The sequence below is a fragment of the Mus caroli genome, unplaced genomic scaffold, assembly GCF_978045245.1.
Source record: "Mus caroli unplaced genomic scaffold, Mus_caroli_1 scaffold_3, whole genome shotgun sequence".
Classification (NCBI taxonomy): domain Eukaryota; kingdom Metazoa; phylum Chordata; class Mammalia; order Rodentia; family Muridae; genus Mus; species Mus caroli.
The window spans coordinates 113,105,222-113,120,298 of record NW_028227258.1 but is presented as its reverse complement, the minus strand read 5'-3'; the positions used below and the strand labels follow the sequence as shown (position 1 = coordinate 113,120,298).

Genomic DNA, 15,077 nt, shown 5'->3' with positions numbered 1-15,077 from the left:
CCATTCGCCACTTTCTTTTCTATTATATTTAGTGTCCAGTTTTATGTTGAAGTGTATGATCCACATGTACTTGAGTTTTGTGTGGGGTGATGAATATGGATCTATTTGTATTTTTCTTTATAAGCAGACATCCAGTAAGACCAGCACCAGTTCTTGAAGAAGCTTCTCTTGCTCCCACTCTATGGTTTTGTCTTCGTTGTCAGAATCAACTGTCTATAGGTGTGTGGGTTTATTTCAGGATTTTTGATTCAATTACATTGATCAACCTGTCTGTTCCTATACTAATACAATGCAGTTTTTACTACTAATGCTCTGTAGTATAGCTTGTGGTCAGGGATGGTGATACCTACAGAAATACTTCTATTGTTCAGGATCCGTTTTATTATCCTGGATGTTTGTTTTTTGGTGAAAAATAGGGACTCTGGAAGGGCTAGGGGAAGGACTGCAGCCCAGAAGTAGATAGGAACTCTACAGGAAGACCAACAGAGTCAACTAATCTGGACCCTTGGGTCTCTTAGGGACTAAATTCCCAACCAAAGAGTATATATGGAGTGGACATAGGCCCCTCTGCACATATGTAGTGGATGCACAGCTTGATCGCCACGTGAATCCTGAAGAATGGGAGAGGGGTCTATCCCAAAAGCTGTATGTTGTTGTCTGGCTTCAGTGTGAAAGGATATGCCTAGCCCTGCAGAGACTTGATGCTTTTGAATGAGGGGAATAATATGCAGGAGGGGCCTCCTCCCTCACAAAGAGAAGGGGAGGAGGAATAGGACAAGGATTGTGGGAGGAAGTCACCAGGAAGAGAGGCAGTGAGCAAGCAGGATGTAAAGTGAAAAAATTATAAATAGTAATTACAAAAAGAAAAAGAACGGGATTCTAAGAGATAACATAATAAAGTAAAATACAATAAAATAAAACAAAAAACATTACATCCAAATTAGACAAGGCAAACAAACAAGAAAAATCACCCAAAAGAAGGGCAAGGCAAAAGGGCAGGAAACCCAGTTTTCACAAACTCAGAAATCTCATAAAATGTTAAACTGAAAGCTATAATATATACAGACAACTTGGTTGTTATATTATAACCATATGGGTGCAGTGCCTGCTGCTTCCACAACTGTGAGATCCCATGAGGTTTGCACACTTTATTCAGAGGACTTCATTCTCCTGACATCCTCCATCTTCCCTGGCCCTTACACTTTTCCACTTCCTCTTCTGCACATTTCCCTGAACTCTGAGGGGAGGATTTTGATGGACACATCAAGTTTAGAGCTGAGTGTTCCAAGGTCTTTCTCTCTCTTTCTGCAGAATGTTCACTGTAATTTTCTGTATTTATTCTTATCTCTTGTAGGAGGAAGCAATAATTCTCTACTATTAATGTTATAATAGGGTGAATACAAGTTAATTTACCTCTGAGAGGCTACTGTGCTCTTTACTTACTATAAAATTTAAACTGAAGTGTCATTCAAATGAGTTTTAATAAGAAAGTGAAGAACTTTCTGAAAACATAGCCAAAGTGATGAAATCACTCTCTTAGGATGATCCAGGACTACAATTTTGGTGGTGCCCATGCACCCACCAAATGATTCCTTATTTCCCACAATGATTCCTTATTTCTCTGCTCAAAAGAGATGGGAGAAAGATATTTTATTTTGAATTCGATACTCTTACACAAAGCAATATCCTAAGTTGATTTTTAGTACAAACATTTCAACCAGTGTCTGACAGATTTCAGTAAAATGGACACACCGATTTTCAAAAGAAAAATAGAATAATCATTAAAAATGTGTTAGATGTGGGCTTAGAAATTGAAAGAAGTTTACCAGACTTAGTCACAAACAACTGTTGGCAGTAACGCTTAAGGTAAATCCATATTCAGAACTTCCTGTCATTCCCTGAATCCTCCACTCTGATTGTCCTTCCATATCAAAAAGCATCTATGCTGTGGGTTTGGAAATGGCTGAGAGGATAAGAATTCCTTACAGCATGATGGCCTCAGTTTGGATTTCCACTAATCATGAAGGTGTCCAGCTTTACTGATAGTAATGCCTCCAAACTGGAGTGGGGCGGAAGGCAAGGAGGGAGGGAATAAGGGGCAGGGAGAGGGACAAAGGCCTGCTTGGGAATTGCTGGAAAGACAACCTGGCTGAGAACAGCATGTCCCAGTTTCAGTGGGAGATACTGTCTCAAGCCAAGGCAGATGTAGTGTTTGAGGACAGCAGTCAATCTCTTGTGACCTCTCCATGCATGTGTATGAGTGTACACACTTCTACATCTGTTCACACAATCACATAGATTAGACACACAACACTCCCCACATATTCTGTTTCCACTTTCATGCTATATATGTTTACAAGGATACATATGTTTGCTGAATGATCTTAACATTGTTTATAATATTTTATCATTAAAGTTGTATGATATTGGGGCTGGAGAGATGATTCAGTCATTAAAACCACTTACCACAAACAACCACCAAACCCAGACACCATTGCATATACCAACAAAATTTTGCCGACAGGACCCTGATATAGCTATCTCCTGTGAGGCTATGCCAATGCCTGGCAAACACAGAAGTCGATGCTCACAGTCAGCTATTGGATGGAACACAAGGTCCCCAATGAAGGAGCTAGAGAAAGTACCCAAGGAGCTGAAGGGGTCTGCAGCCCTATAGGAGAAACATGTCTCTAGGTGCATATGAAGCAAAGAATGGCCTAGTTGGCCATCAGTGAGAGGAGAGGCCCTTGGTCTTTTGAATATTATAGGCCCCAGTATAGGGGAATGCCAGGGCAGGGAAGTGGGAGTGGGTAGGTTGGGGAGCAGCGGGAGGAGGGAGGGTATAGGGGATTTTCAGAGAGGAAACTAGGAAAAAAGATAACATTTGTAATGTAAATGAAGAAAACATCTAATTAAAAACCAACCAAACAAACAAAAAACAAGAAAACAGTTGCTGCTTTTACACAGAACTAGGGGTTTGCTCCTAGCACACATCTGGTGTTTCACAGCCAACTATATATAATACCAGCTCCCATGTTTCTGTTACTCTCCTATAGCATCAGAAAGGCACATTTGTGCACACATATCCATACAGGCAAAACACTCATACACATAAAAATGAATAAGACTCTAAAATTCTAGGATATTGAGACAACTTTAGGATAGTTTTAAAATTCCACATATATTTCATGTCTGAAATCTGACAGAAAAGCAGTATTCATGATTCTCTAGTCCTTCACTCTGAAAAAGCATATTGGTAAGGTTGTGAAAAAAACAATAGGAAGAAAAAGTTATTATGTGTTAGAGTATTTTTAATATTGAACTAAATAATTATATGACTATATGTGTCAACATTTTATTGTATAATTTGGTGGAATTGCAATAAAGTTCCATTAAGATAAAAGTTCTTCTGGTTAAGGGAATATAATCTCTGGCCTGTATGGAGAATTAACATTCCATTTGGGCCTGTCATCTGCTCAAGTGACCACCCCTTAACAGGTGCAACCATTATAAAGATAGGTTTGCCCTCATTAATTTAGGCTAAAGGGACTCTTAATGGTATGTCCAAATATATGCATCTGTTTTGACTTAAATATAAGTTAATCATGTGTATGCATGTGTGTGAATTATGAGTGTATGTGTGTATTTTTTGTGTCTCAGGTATGCACCTCATGTGTGCAGATATTCATGTAGGCCAGAAGACAGTATAGGATCCTGAGGAGATGGAGTTAGAGATAGCTAAAAACTCAACATTAAAGTCCTTTCTAAGAGTGATAATTGCCCCTGATCATTGAATGTTCCAGCCCTTTTTCTTAAAAATATTTAATAAGTTTGATCCTGTCTGTGAAGGATTATACAGATGAGTGAGGGGCATATCATGGAGTGATTTTTAATTTGTATTAGTATTTTGCTAAGAGAAGATAGTTCCATAGAAAATTTAGGTCTCTTATTTTATAAAATAAATTAACCAGTTGTTTTAGAGTTATACTTTGATAGCATCAATAACTAATATCATTAATGAGATTTAAAAACCAGTTTTTTTCTTCTGTGAGAAATTCCATTTTCCTATTTGTAAACACATACCATTCTAGGAGCGAGTTGGCCATGAATAAAATCAAGAACTAAACTTCAGTATGAAATTGGTTCTTCCTGTGTGTCACAGAATCTGGTCTTACACCTTCGCATTATTTTCTGCCGATTACACTCATAGAATGAAAATGAATAAAGGACGTTCTATCCTCCAGAACTTTCTGCATTTTGAAATTATATTCCATTCAGTATCTTCTGGACAAATGATTTTAATCAAAGTACCAAATGTGAACATTGCATGTGCTGGTTTGTTGGTTTAAATGAAAACAGTCCCATAGGTTCACATTTTTGAATGTTTGTTCCACAGTTGGTGACTCTTTAGGAAGGTTAAGAGATGTGACCATATCTTATCAGGGGTGGTGAGTTACTAAGTTCCACATATTTTCCAGTGCATGTCTCTTCAGACCTCGTGGTTGCTATCTCAAAATGTAAGCTCTCTGCTACTGCACAAGCATCATGCCTGCCTGCTAGCCTGCCATGATGGTTATTTTCTCTACTACCATCAGGAACTGTGAAACCCACAGGAAATACTTATTTTTAATATAAGTTGCCTGGTCATAGAGTGTCCGGACAGCAATGGAAAAGTAACTGAGAAAGAAGGTTTTAATGAGAATTGTCCCCTCAAACACTTGGGTGTTAGAGCCCATACATGGCCCCTCCTTAGTTACTGGCACAGTTTGGTGGAAGTCACATCCTGGATAGATTTTCTGGAGGAAGAATATAACAGGGTTTGAGAGTTGGTAACCTTGCTCACTTCTAGTTCACTATCTGCTTCTGCTTTTAGTTAAACTTCTGATTTCTCAGCATCCTGTGTCCCCTAACATGCCCACCACTTGCCACCAAGCTACCCTGCCAAGATAAAGTTGTAGCCCTCTGGAGCCATGAGCACAAATATATCCTTACTTTTATAAATTGTGTTGGTCATGGATTTTATCAGAGCAGCAGAAAATTAGCTAAGATAGTTGGGAAAATAGTTTATATAGGTTGGGATAAATTGAGTTTAACTTTGGCATGTGATATCTACTTAAAAGCCAAAATGAAAATTATCTTAAGCTAATTAATTTCTTTCAGGATGTTTCTATTTTCAGTGATGTGATTGAATCTCAAGCCTCAGGCATGATAAGCAACACCCAAGCACTAGACCATACCCCCTGCCTTTTTCTATTAGTGGTATATAAAGTGTGTTTGTGTGCGTGGAGTTAGATGCCTCTTTCTAAGCCAAAAACATCCTGCTAAGGCTTCCAACCCCCTCCCTAGTGCAGATCATCCACCTTCTCTAATTTCTTCCAGCCTCTCTCTCTCTCTCTCTCTCTCTCTCTCTCTCTCTCTCTCTCTCTCTCTCTCGTGTGTGTGTGTGTGTGTGTGTGTGAGAGAGAGAGAGAGAGAGAGAGAGAGAGAGAGAGAGAAGAGAGTCTAACAGTTTCTATTTCTCACCAAATGTCTCTTATTCTTAGTTTCAACTCAGTGTCTTTTTGTCATGAGTCATGTCAACAAAGCTAATTGCTAAACATTGGCACTATTGAATAAACTTGTTATCATTCTAGTCGAAAAAAAACCAAGAATTTGTGCCTCCATCTGTAGACTCATCCCTAGAATGACCTGTACACAAATTAGGCCAAACAGTCATGTTGACACCTCCCATCCTCCACTTTAGGAACATGGACTATCTCTACCTTCACCTCAGTGTTCTTTGATTTCTATTATAAGGATTTTGTAGGTGGCTGCAAGGATGACTCAGACATTGCTAAGGGTCCCTGCTGTGTTTGCTGGTCTATATCCAACATGAAAGTGGCCAAGGAGATAGATGACCATTGCTTACTGCCAAACTGTAATTTGGGCATTTGTGCTGTTTTGTAGCTTTATTTTGTTTTATTTTACAGACAATACAAGATTACTATTCCAACAGTCTGATAGTTTAGCTGAATTTCAGATTACACAGTAAAATTCTCATATTTCAAGATGATTATTGTTATTGTCTGATGTTATTTTCATCATGAAGCAACTCTATGAAATATGGCATTTCTGATAATGTGTTTTTCCACATAGTCTCTAACACCTAAAGTATTTCTGGCATGTGGTATGTTTTTGAGATATTTTGGAGAAGACAAATGAATTTCTCTGTACATATTATTTGTTAATCAAGCTAGGAAATAAAACTCACTTTTCCTGGAATTTTCTCTCCTCCACCAGTCTCTCTCTCTCTCTCCCTCTCCCTCTTCCTCTCCCTCTCCCTCTCCCTCTCCCTCTCCCTCTCCCTCTCTCTCTCTCTCTCTCTCTCTCTCTCTCTCTCTCTCTCTCTCTCTCTCACTCTCTCTCACTGTGTGTGTATGTGTGTGTATTCATTTCTGTGTGTGAGTCTTGTTTGTATTGTTGCTTGAGGCAAAGTTGCACTAATAGCCCAAAATGGAAACTCAAAATCCTCCATCTTCAGGTTTTCTCTTGTTGGGATTTTAGGACTGTTCCATGCTGTCTGGCTTTTGAATCTCTTCCGCCCTATGTGTGATAAATAGGATAGCTTTATTGCTTTCATCAGATGCAATCGATGACTGTATTTCATATTGATTTATACTATCTCTATTTCACTTCGAAAGTATCACAGACACTTTCTGTGAGCATATTTTTTCAACCTTTATTTCCAATTCTATTCCATGTGAAACAGAATAACCCTTCTAACCTCATCTGAGAAAGGTGGAACTTCACACTTGAGCATCATTCCCAGCTGCCCTTGCCATAAGCAGCACAAACACAGCCAGTGTTTTGCAACCAAATAACCAGATTTTCTCACTGACTGAACTTTTTTCTGCCATTTCAAACCTCTACTGAGCTTAGTTAGCGATAATTGTATTCATTTGAACTTTTGGAGTTTTTAGGTTTATTTGATTTTCAGATTGCATTCTAAATTTTTGTTCCATGCATATTTATTAATAGCTGGTTCAATGTGATTTTTTATACAATTCTACACCTGGTCCTTTTAGAGTTATTTTCTGTTAATAATTTTCTATTTATTTTTAATGAGTAAAGGTTCCTGCTTTTCCTTTCCTTTCCTGCATAGTAGCATATAATTGTGTTTGCCATTATTCTTTAAGTGTTTCTGGGCCATTAATTAGACATTCCTCTTTTGAGAAATCTCTATTTGCTCTGTACCCTATTTTGTGTTATTTGGCTTGTTGGTGTCTAACTCTTGAGTTCTTTATATTCTGGATATTAGCCATCTGTCAGATGTAAGCTTCCTGAACATATCTTCCCATTCTGTAGGCTCCCAACTTGTCCTATTGACAGTGTCTTACCCTACAGAAGTTTTTGAGTTGTCATTTATTAGTGCTTGAGCTATGGATGGGTTTTTTGTTTCATTTTGCTTTTTAATGTAGCTGACTTCTGTACTAATGCGATAAAGGCTATTGCCTGCTTTCTCTTGTATTAGATTTAGAGTATGCAGCTCTATATTGAGCTATCAATGTACTTGGACTTATGCTTTGTGTAGGGTGATAAATATGGATCTATTTGCCTTCTGCTTACACAGATCCCCCTAGACCCGTGGCATTTGTTTAAGATGTTCTTTTTTTTCCATTGTATGCATTTGATTCTTTGGGGAAAAAGGCAAGTGCCCAGGGTGTGTGGGTTTATTTCTGGGTCTTCTCTGGGTCTTCAGTTTGATTGCCTTTACCAACCTGTCTGTTTCTATACCAATACCATGCAATTTTTATTACTATTGCTTTGTAGTGCACCCTGAAGTCAGCGATGGTAATTCCTGACTTCTTTTACCATACAGTATTATTTGAGCTATCCTGGGTTTTTTTATTTTTACATATAAAGCAGGGAATTACTTTACCAAGGTATGTACAAAAAGATGTTGGATTTTTTATGGTAATTGCATTGAATCTATTCATTGATTTGGTAAAATGGGCATTTTACTATGGCAATCCTTTGGGTCCCTGGGCGCTGTCTCCGGAATTCTTCCTCAATGTATTTTTTTTTAAAATAAAAGAGCAATAACAATTTCTTTGAGTTAATTTTGTATCCATCCACTTCACTGAAGGTGTTTTTCAGCTGTAGGAGTTCTCTGGTAGGATTTTTGAGGTCGCATATGTATACTAAAATATGTGCAAGTAGCAGTATTTTGACTTCTTCCTCTCTAATTTGTATTCCCTTGATCTCCTTTAGTTCTCTTATTTTTCCACCTATTACTTAAAGTGCTACATGGAAGAGATAGGGAGAGGGTGGGCAGCCTTGTCTCTTATGTTAGTGGAGTTTCTCTAAGGTTTTATTGTTTGTTAGTTGGTTGGTTGGTTGGTTGGTTGTTTGGTTGGTTGGTTTTCATCTAATCATTTAAATTTTGATTTGATGTTGGCTTGCTGTATATTGCCTTACTGTGTTCAGGTACTTGTCTTGTATCCCTAATCTCTCAAAGACTTTTTAACAAGAAGTAGTGTTGAATTTTATCAAATGCTTCTTCCTCATCTAATAAGCTAATGATGTTTTTTTTTTCCCCTCAGTTTGTTTCTTTATGATAGATTACGTTGATGGACTTTTGTATTTTAAACCACCCCTGCATCCCTGGGATGAAGCTTATTTGGCCATGGTGGAGGATGTTTTCATGTAGTCCTAGATTCAGTTTGTAAGTATTTTATGACTACTTTTGCAGCAATGTTCATACAAAATTTAGTCTGAAATTTTCTTTTGAGTCTTTGGGCTTTTTTTTTTTTTTTTTTTTTTGTCTCAGGGTGACCATAGCCTCATAGAATGAGTTTGGTAATATTACTTCTGTCCATTTTGTGTAATAGTTTGAGAAGTATTGATATTAGCTTTTCTAGATAGTCTGGTAGAATTTTGAGTGGAAATCATCTGCCAATGAGTACCCCACCCCCACCCCCAGTTGGGAGATTTTTAATGACTGCTTCTGTTTCCTTAGCATTTTTAGGAATATTTAGAACTTTGATTAGTGATGTGTAGTATCTGTCTTGAAAAATCATCCTTTTCATTTAGCTTTTCCAATTTTGTTTCATATAAATTTTTGAAATAAGACCTAATGATTCTTTGAATTCCTCAGTGTCTGTTGTTAGGTCTTCCTTTTCAATCCTGATTTTTTTTTTTTTAATTTGGATACTCTATCTCTGCCTTTTAGTTAGTTTGGCTGTCTATCTTGTTGATTTTCTCAAAGAACCAGTTCTTGGTTTTTTAGATTATTTGAATTGCTCTCATTGTTTCTAATTGATTTGATTTCAGCTCTGAGTTTGATTATTTGCTTTCTTTTTCCTCCTCCTCCTCCTCCTCCTTGTTCTTTGTTGTCTTCTCTTTTTTTCTAGAGCTTTCAGGTATAGTTCTAATTTGCTCGTATAAGAACTCTCCAGTTTACTTATGAAGGCAATAAGTACTATGAACTTTTACCTGATCACTGCTTTCATTGTGTATCAGAAGTTTGGGTATGTTGTGACTTTGTTTTCATTCAATTCTAGAAAGCCTTTAATTTCTTCCATTTCTTTCTTCCCTGACTCAGTGATCATCGAGTGGGAATGTTGAATTCCTATGAGTGTGTAGATTTTCTGTTGTTTCTGTTGTTGTTGAAGTTCCGCTTTAATCCGTGGTGGTCAAATACAATACAAGGAGTTATTTCAATTTTCTTGTATATGGTCATTTGTGGAGCAGGTTCCATGAAGGTGCTAAGAAGAAGGTAGATTCTTTTGGGTTTGGATGATATGTTTGTTCTATAGATAACTCTTAGGTCCACTTGGTTCATAATTTTGGTTACTTTTCTTATTTGTCTGTTTAGTTTCTGTTTCAATTACCTGTCCATGGGTGAGAGTGGGGTGTTGAAGTCTCCCACTCTTTATTATATTGTGGACAATATGTGATTTAAGCTTAGTTATGCTTCTTTTATAAATATGGGTGCCCTTCCATTCAGACATAGATGTTCAGAACTGAGCTATCATCTTGATGGAATTTTCCTTTGATGAGCATGAAGTGACTTTCTGCATGTCTTTGGTTACTTTTGGTTGACAGTGTATTTTATTAGATATTAGAATAGATCCTCCAGATTGTTTCTTGGGTCATTTTCCTGGAAAATATTTTTCCAACCCTTTACTATGAGGTAATGTGTATGTATTTTGCTGAGGTTTGTTTCTTGTATGCAGCAGAATGATGAATCCTGTTTATATATCTAGTCCTGCATCTTTTTAATTTGGGAATTGAGTCCATTTATGTTCAGATATATTAATGAACAATGATTGTTAATTTCTTTTATTTTGGTGGTGGTGGCAGTATCACTGTCTGCGTGTGTATCAGTGTGTGTGTGTGTGTGTGTGTGTGTGTTTGTGCGCGTGTGCGTGCGTGAGTGTAATTCTCTTCTCATTTTTCTTGCTGCCCTGAAATTATTTACCTCTTTTGTTTTCTTGGTTGGGTGTAGTTAACCTCCTTATGTTGGAATTTTCCTTCAAGTGTCCTCTGTTGTGTTGGATTACTGGAAGGATATTGTTTAAATTCAGTTTTCACGTGCAATATCTTATTTTCTCTATCTATCGTAATTTAAAGTTTTGCTGGATATAATAGACTGGGATATCACCTGTGATCTCTTAGACTGTAAAACATCTGCCCAGGCCTTTCTGTCTTTTAAACTATGTTGAGAAATCTGGTGTAATTCTAATAGGTCTTCCTTTATATGTTACTCAGACTTTATCCCATGAGGCTTTGAATATTCACTTTTGTTCTATACATTTAGTGTTTTCATTGTTATGTGGTTGGAAATTTTTCTTTTTTGGTCCAATCTATTTAGCATTGTCTAAGCTTCCTATATGTTTATGGGTATCTCTTTCTTCAAGTTAAAATTGTTTCTTCCATGAGTTTGTTTAAGATATTTTCCGGGCAAGCTGGGCATGCGCCTTTAATCCCAGCACTTGGGAGTCAGAGGCAGGCGGATTTCTGTGTTTGAAGCCAGCCTGGTCTACAAAGTGAGCTCCAGGATAGCCTGGGCTATACAGAGAAACCCTGTCTTGAAAAACAAAACAAAACAAAACAAAACAAAACAAAACAAAACAAAACAAAAATAAAACAAAACAAACAAAACAAAAAGATATTTTCTGGGCCTTTGGGTTGAAAGTCTTCTCATTCTTCTATCCCTACACTTCTTAGTTTTGTTGTTGTTGTTTACAGAGTCCCAAATTTCCTGGATATTTTGTGTTAGTAATTGTTTAGCTTTAGAGTATTCTTTGACCAATGAATCAGTTTCTTCTATTGTATCTTCAGTGTTCCTTATCACCAATGCTCTGTATTCTCTCTTCCAATTTTGGTCTTCTGTTGGTGATGCTTGTGTCTGTATTTCTTTTTCTCTTCCCTAGTCTTTACATCTTCAGGATTTCCTCAGTTTGTGTTTTTTAATTTTTAAGTTTAAAGATTTTAATTCCTTCATATCAATATATGTGCATCATTACTATTTTCAGGCTACAAAATATAAAAATAACATTTACTTATTTGCAATTAAAGCTCAAGTGATTTAAAAAAGTTGTAATAAACAACATATTTGTAATAGATTTTCACATTTAAAACAAGTTTTTATGACTAGAATATTCAGGATAGAAATTATCTTCACAAGCATTTCACATTATAAAATATACATTTACACATCCTGGCTAACATTTAAATCACAAATATTTCCTTGCTCTCTTAAATTTTTTTCAGTCCTAATAAGTAAAAAAAACTAAGAAATGGACAAAAGCAACCTATAAAATAAGGACACAGCTACAAAGTGATCTTTAGATAGGCTAAAAGTAAAAATGCATTGGAAAATACACACATAGGTATGGTCCATAAACTCACACATACAAGGATGAGAAATCCACACAGTACTCAGCTTTTACAAATGTAAATTAGCTTTTTGTTGACAGATTATATAATGATTCTTCCTGCTTCCACATGATCCTTGTAGCCAAGTTAATTTATGAGTGTTGCTCTTAGTCGGAGTATGCTGTACTGATGAAAGGTCCAAGAAGTCACTGCCTGAGCACAAGGAAGCAGCGTGGCTTTTGTTGGTTTAACAGCAGATAGTGCAGTATGGTGGGATTTTGGATTTGATGATTATCACACTTTCACTCCCATCATTGTGTCCCAGCATTTGCAAAACATATATTGTGAGATCTTTTAATTTTTTGTCCATTAGCTTCTTGGATAGAATTGTAAGGAGAAGGTTCAGGTGGTCATTCAGAGATGGGCTAACAACCACACTCACCTGCAAAAGTGCACTCAGTCTTCTTTCAAACACTCCATCATCGGAATGAACTAGCGCTGCCTTAGTTACCGGGATCTGTCTAGGCAGCGAAGGTATAGCTTTTTCTGGAGCACCCTTGACAAGAAGAACCTTTCTAAATCCTTCTTTTAGCACAACCGTATAAAGACGCTTGGTCTCCCTCAGACCCTCAGCTAAGTTAATTGGACGTGGGTCAAATGGAAGACTTTTAGGCATGCATTCCCACTGGAACCTGTGTTTTACTGAACCATGTACCAATCTGCAAGGAATGCCTCCTTGAGAGTAAAGAGCGGCGAATGCAGAAGGGGCTCATAACTGTTCACTGAAAGGCTTAATGGCTTTAGGCTTGAGTTTATCCGTTAGCCTGGATGAGCCCTTTTTGTATGTAGCCTCTGGAGAACTGGTTAAGGAGGAGGATTTGCTCAGTTTCACAACAGCATATATCCAGGGCACTCTGATTTCTACATGGCTTACCTTCCTTGCCTCCTCTCCCACCTCCACCTATGCTCACCACCACCCCACATGGAGCATCCTTCCAGCTCTCTATTTTCTGCACCAAAATCCACTGCATCAGCCTCAGACAGTCAGGATTCATGAAACCAACTTCAAGTAGCTTATACATCCGAGGCCGCTCAGTGATGCCATGCCAGGTTTTGTTTCCCTTATTGCTTCTGTGTCTATTTAAAGTTCTTGAGAAATTTTAATGTATTTCCTTCACCTGTTTGATTTTATTTTCCTGTATTTCATTATTTATTACCCTTTAGGGTCTCTGCCTGTTTGATTGTATTTTACTATATTTCTTTAAGGTTTTATTCATTTCCTCTTTGAAGGCCTCTATTGTCCTCATAGATTAGATGTAAGGTCATTTTCATGTGATTACGGTGTATTAGGATTTCTAGAACTTGCTGCAGTAGGATAGCTGGGTTCTAGTGGTGCCATATTGCCCTGCCTTCGTTGATTTTGTTCTTACATTGGCCTTTAGTCATGTGGTTGCTGGCAGGCCTGATAGTCCCTGATATGAGCAAGCTTCTGGAGTTGCAGGTAGAGCTGGTGAGGTACCCAGTGGGGAGGGGCTGGGTCCTTGGGGAGCTCACCCATTTGTTCTGGGTGGTAGCAGGTATTTAGGGATGCAGGTAGAGTTGTCTTAGGGAATCAAGTGCAGAGAGGACAGGACAGAACTTGCTGCTGCTGTGTTTTCTCAGAGGGGTTTACAGGTAGGTAATTGAGATAGGGGTCTCACCTGATGGTCTCTGATAGCTGTAGTCCTCTGGGATTGTGGTTAAAGGTGCGGACCAGAATATGGTGCACAGTGGGGACAGGAAGGTCTTGAAGGCTTGCGAGGGGACCTAGTGGCAAGGATTTGGGGTCTGGGGATCTCACAATGATAGTCATTTTTAATTGTTTTTATTTTAATTTATTTGAGTTTTTCAAGACAGGGTTTCTCTGTATAGCTCTGGCTGTCCTGGAACTCACTCTGTAGACCAGGCTGGCCTTGAAATCAGAAATCTGCCTGCCTCTGCCTCCCGAGTACTGGGATTAAAGGCATGTGCCACCATACCCAGCTCTCACAATGATAATCTTAATGTTCTTAAGAATTGATATTTTGATTTTATAATCATAAACACTTAGGTGATCATTTCACATAAATATAAAAAAAACCAACATGACAGAAATGTTGAGGACTTTTTAAAACAAATGATGCGTGTTACATGTGCTCATCCATGCTACTTCACACACATGACATGAAAATGATGAATGTTTGCAAAACTATAAAATCTGTGAGAACGGTAAAAACAGATATGAGTTGCTTTGTTTTGTTTTGTTTTTCAAAAATGTACTTATTTTTACTTCAAAGGTTTTGTGTTTTGTTTTTTGTGTTTTTTTGTTTTGTTTTTGTTTGTTTGTTTGTTTTGTTTTGTTCAGGATAGAATATCATCTCACCCAGGCTGACCCTGAACTTCCCATGTAACCAAGAACACTTTAATCCTCCTTCCTCTACCTCGCTGGTTCTGTGATTACTGGCATATTCCACCATATGTAGATGATCCAGTGTTGAGGATCAATCTTCAGGCTGTGTATGCACAGTAAGCATTGGCCAGACTGAGCTACATTCCAGTCTTTTATAAAATCTGCAAGAATTCTGCAGACCATCATAACCAGTGAACGTTGAGACTTGGTAATGATCCAAAATGGCTGTGAAAAAGCAAATCTGCTCTAAAACCCAGCATAGAGCTCAGTGCTTAGCTCAGACTTCTGTCTGACATGTAGAAAGAATGAGGCATCAAGGATAATTTAAGTAAGCAGACAGATATGACAATTGGAGTTCACACAAATAATTATTTTCAAATCAAAAGACCTGAGGTACACAAGATGATGTGGGGGGTACAAAAGTAAATCCCATTGAGTCAAGGTGGATCCATAGAGCACAGCTAAAGGTGGAAATGTATCCACAATGTTGTTCACATTGGTGTGGGGCAGGCATGCTTCTCTACATACATCACACACACACACACACACACACACACACACACACACACACACACACACACACACATTCTCACACTTCACATTATTAATAGTTAAGTTTTGAAAAATCATAAATAATTGATCTGAATCTTCTAATAAAACCAGACTGCCTGTTACCTACTTCACAGTGAAAGATGATCTCTCAACTGTGGAAATCATACTGAAATATTAGCCTTCCATTGATCTACTCTTGAATCCACTCGTAGTTTTGCGATGCTGAAGGATTTTC

General features: G+C 37.7%; 2 pseudogenes; both read right to left on the bottom strand.

Moving 5' to 3' along the window:
- LOC110287930 (rho GTPase-activating protein 20-like) overlaps positions 1–15,077 on the bottom strand; it is a 251,368-nt pseudogene that overhangs the window by 88,791 nt on the left and 147,500 nt on the right.
- On the bottom strand, positions 12,110–13,714 carry LOC110291805 (PACRG-like protein; annotated as a pseudogene).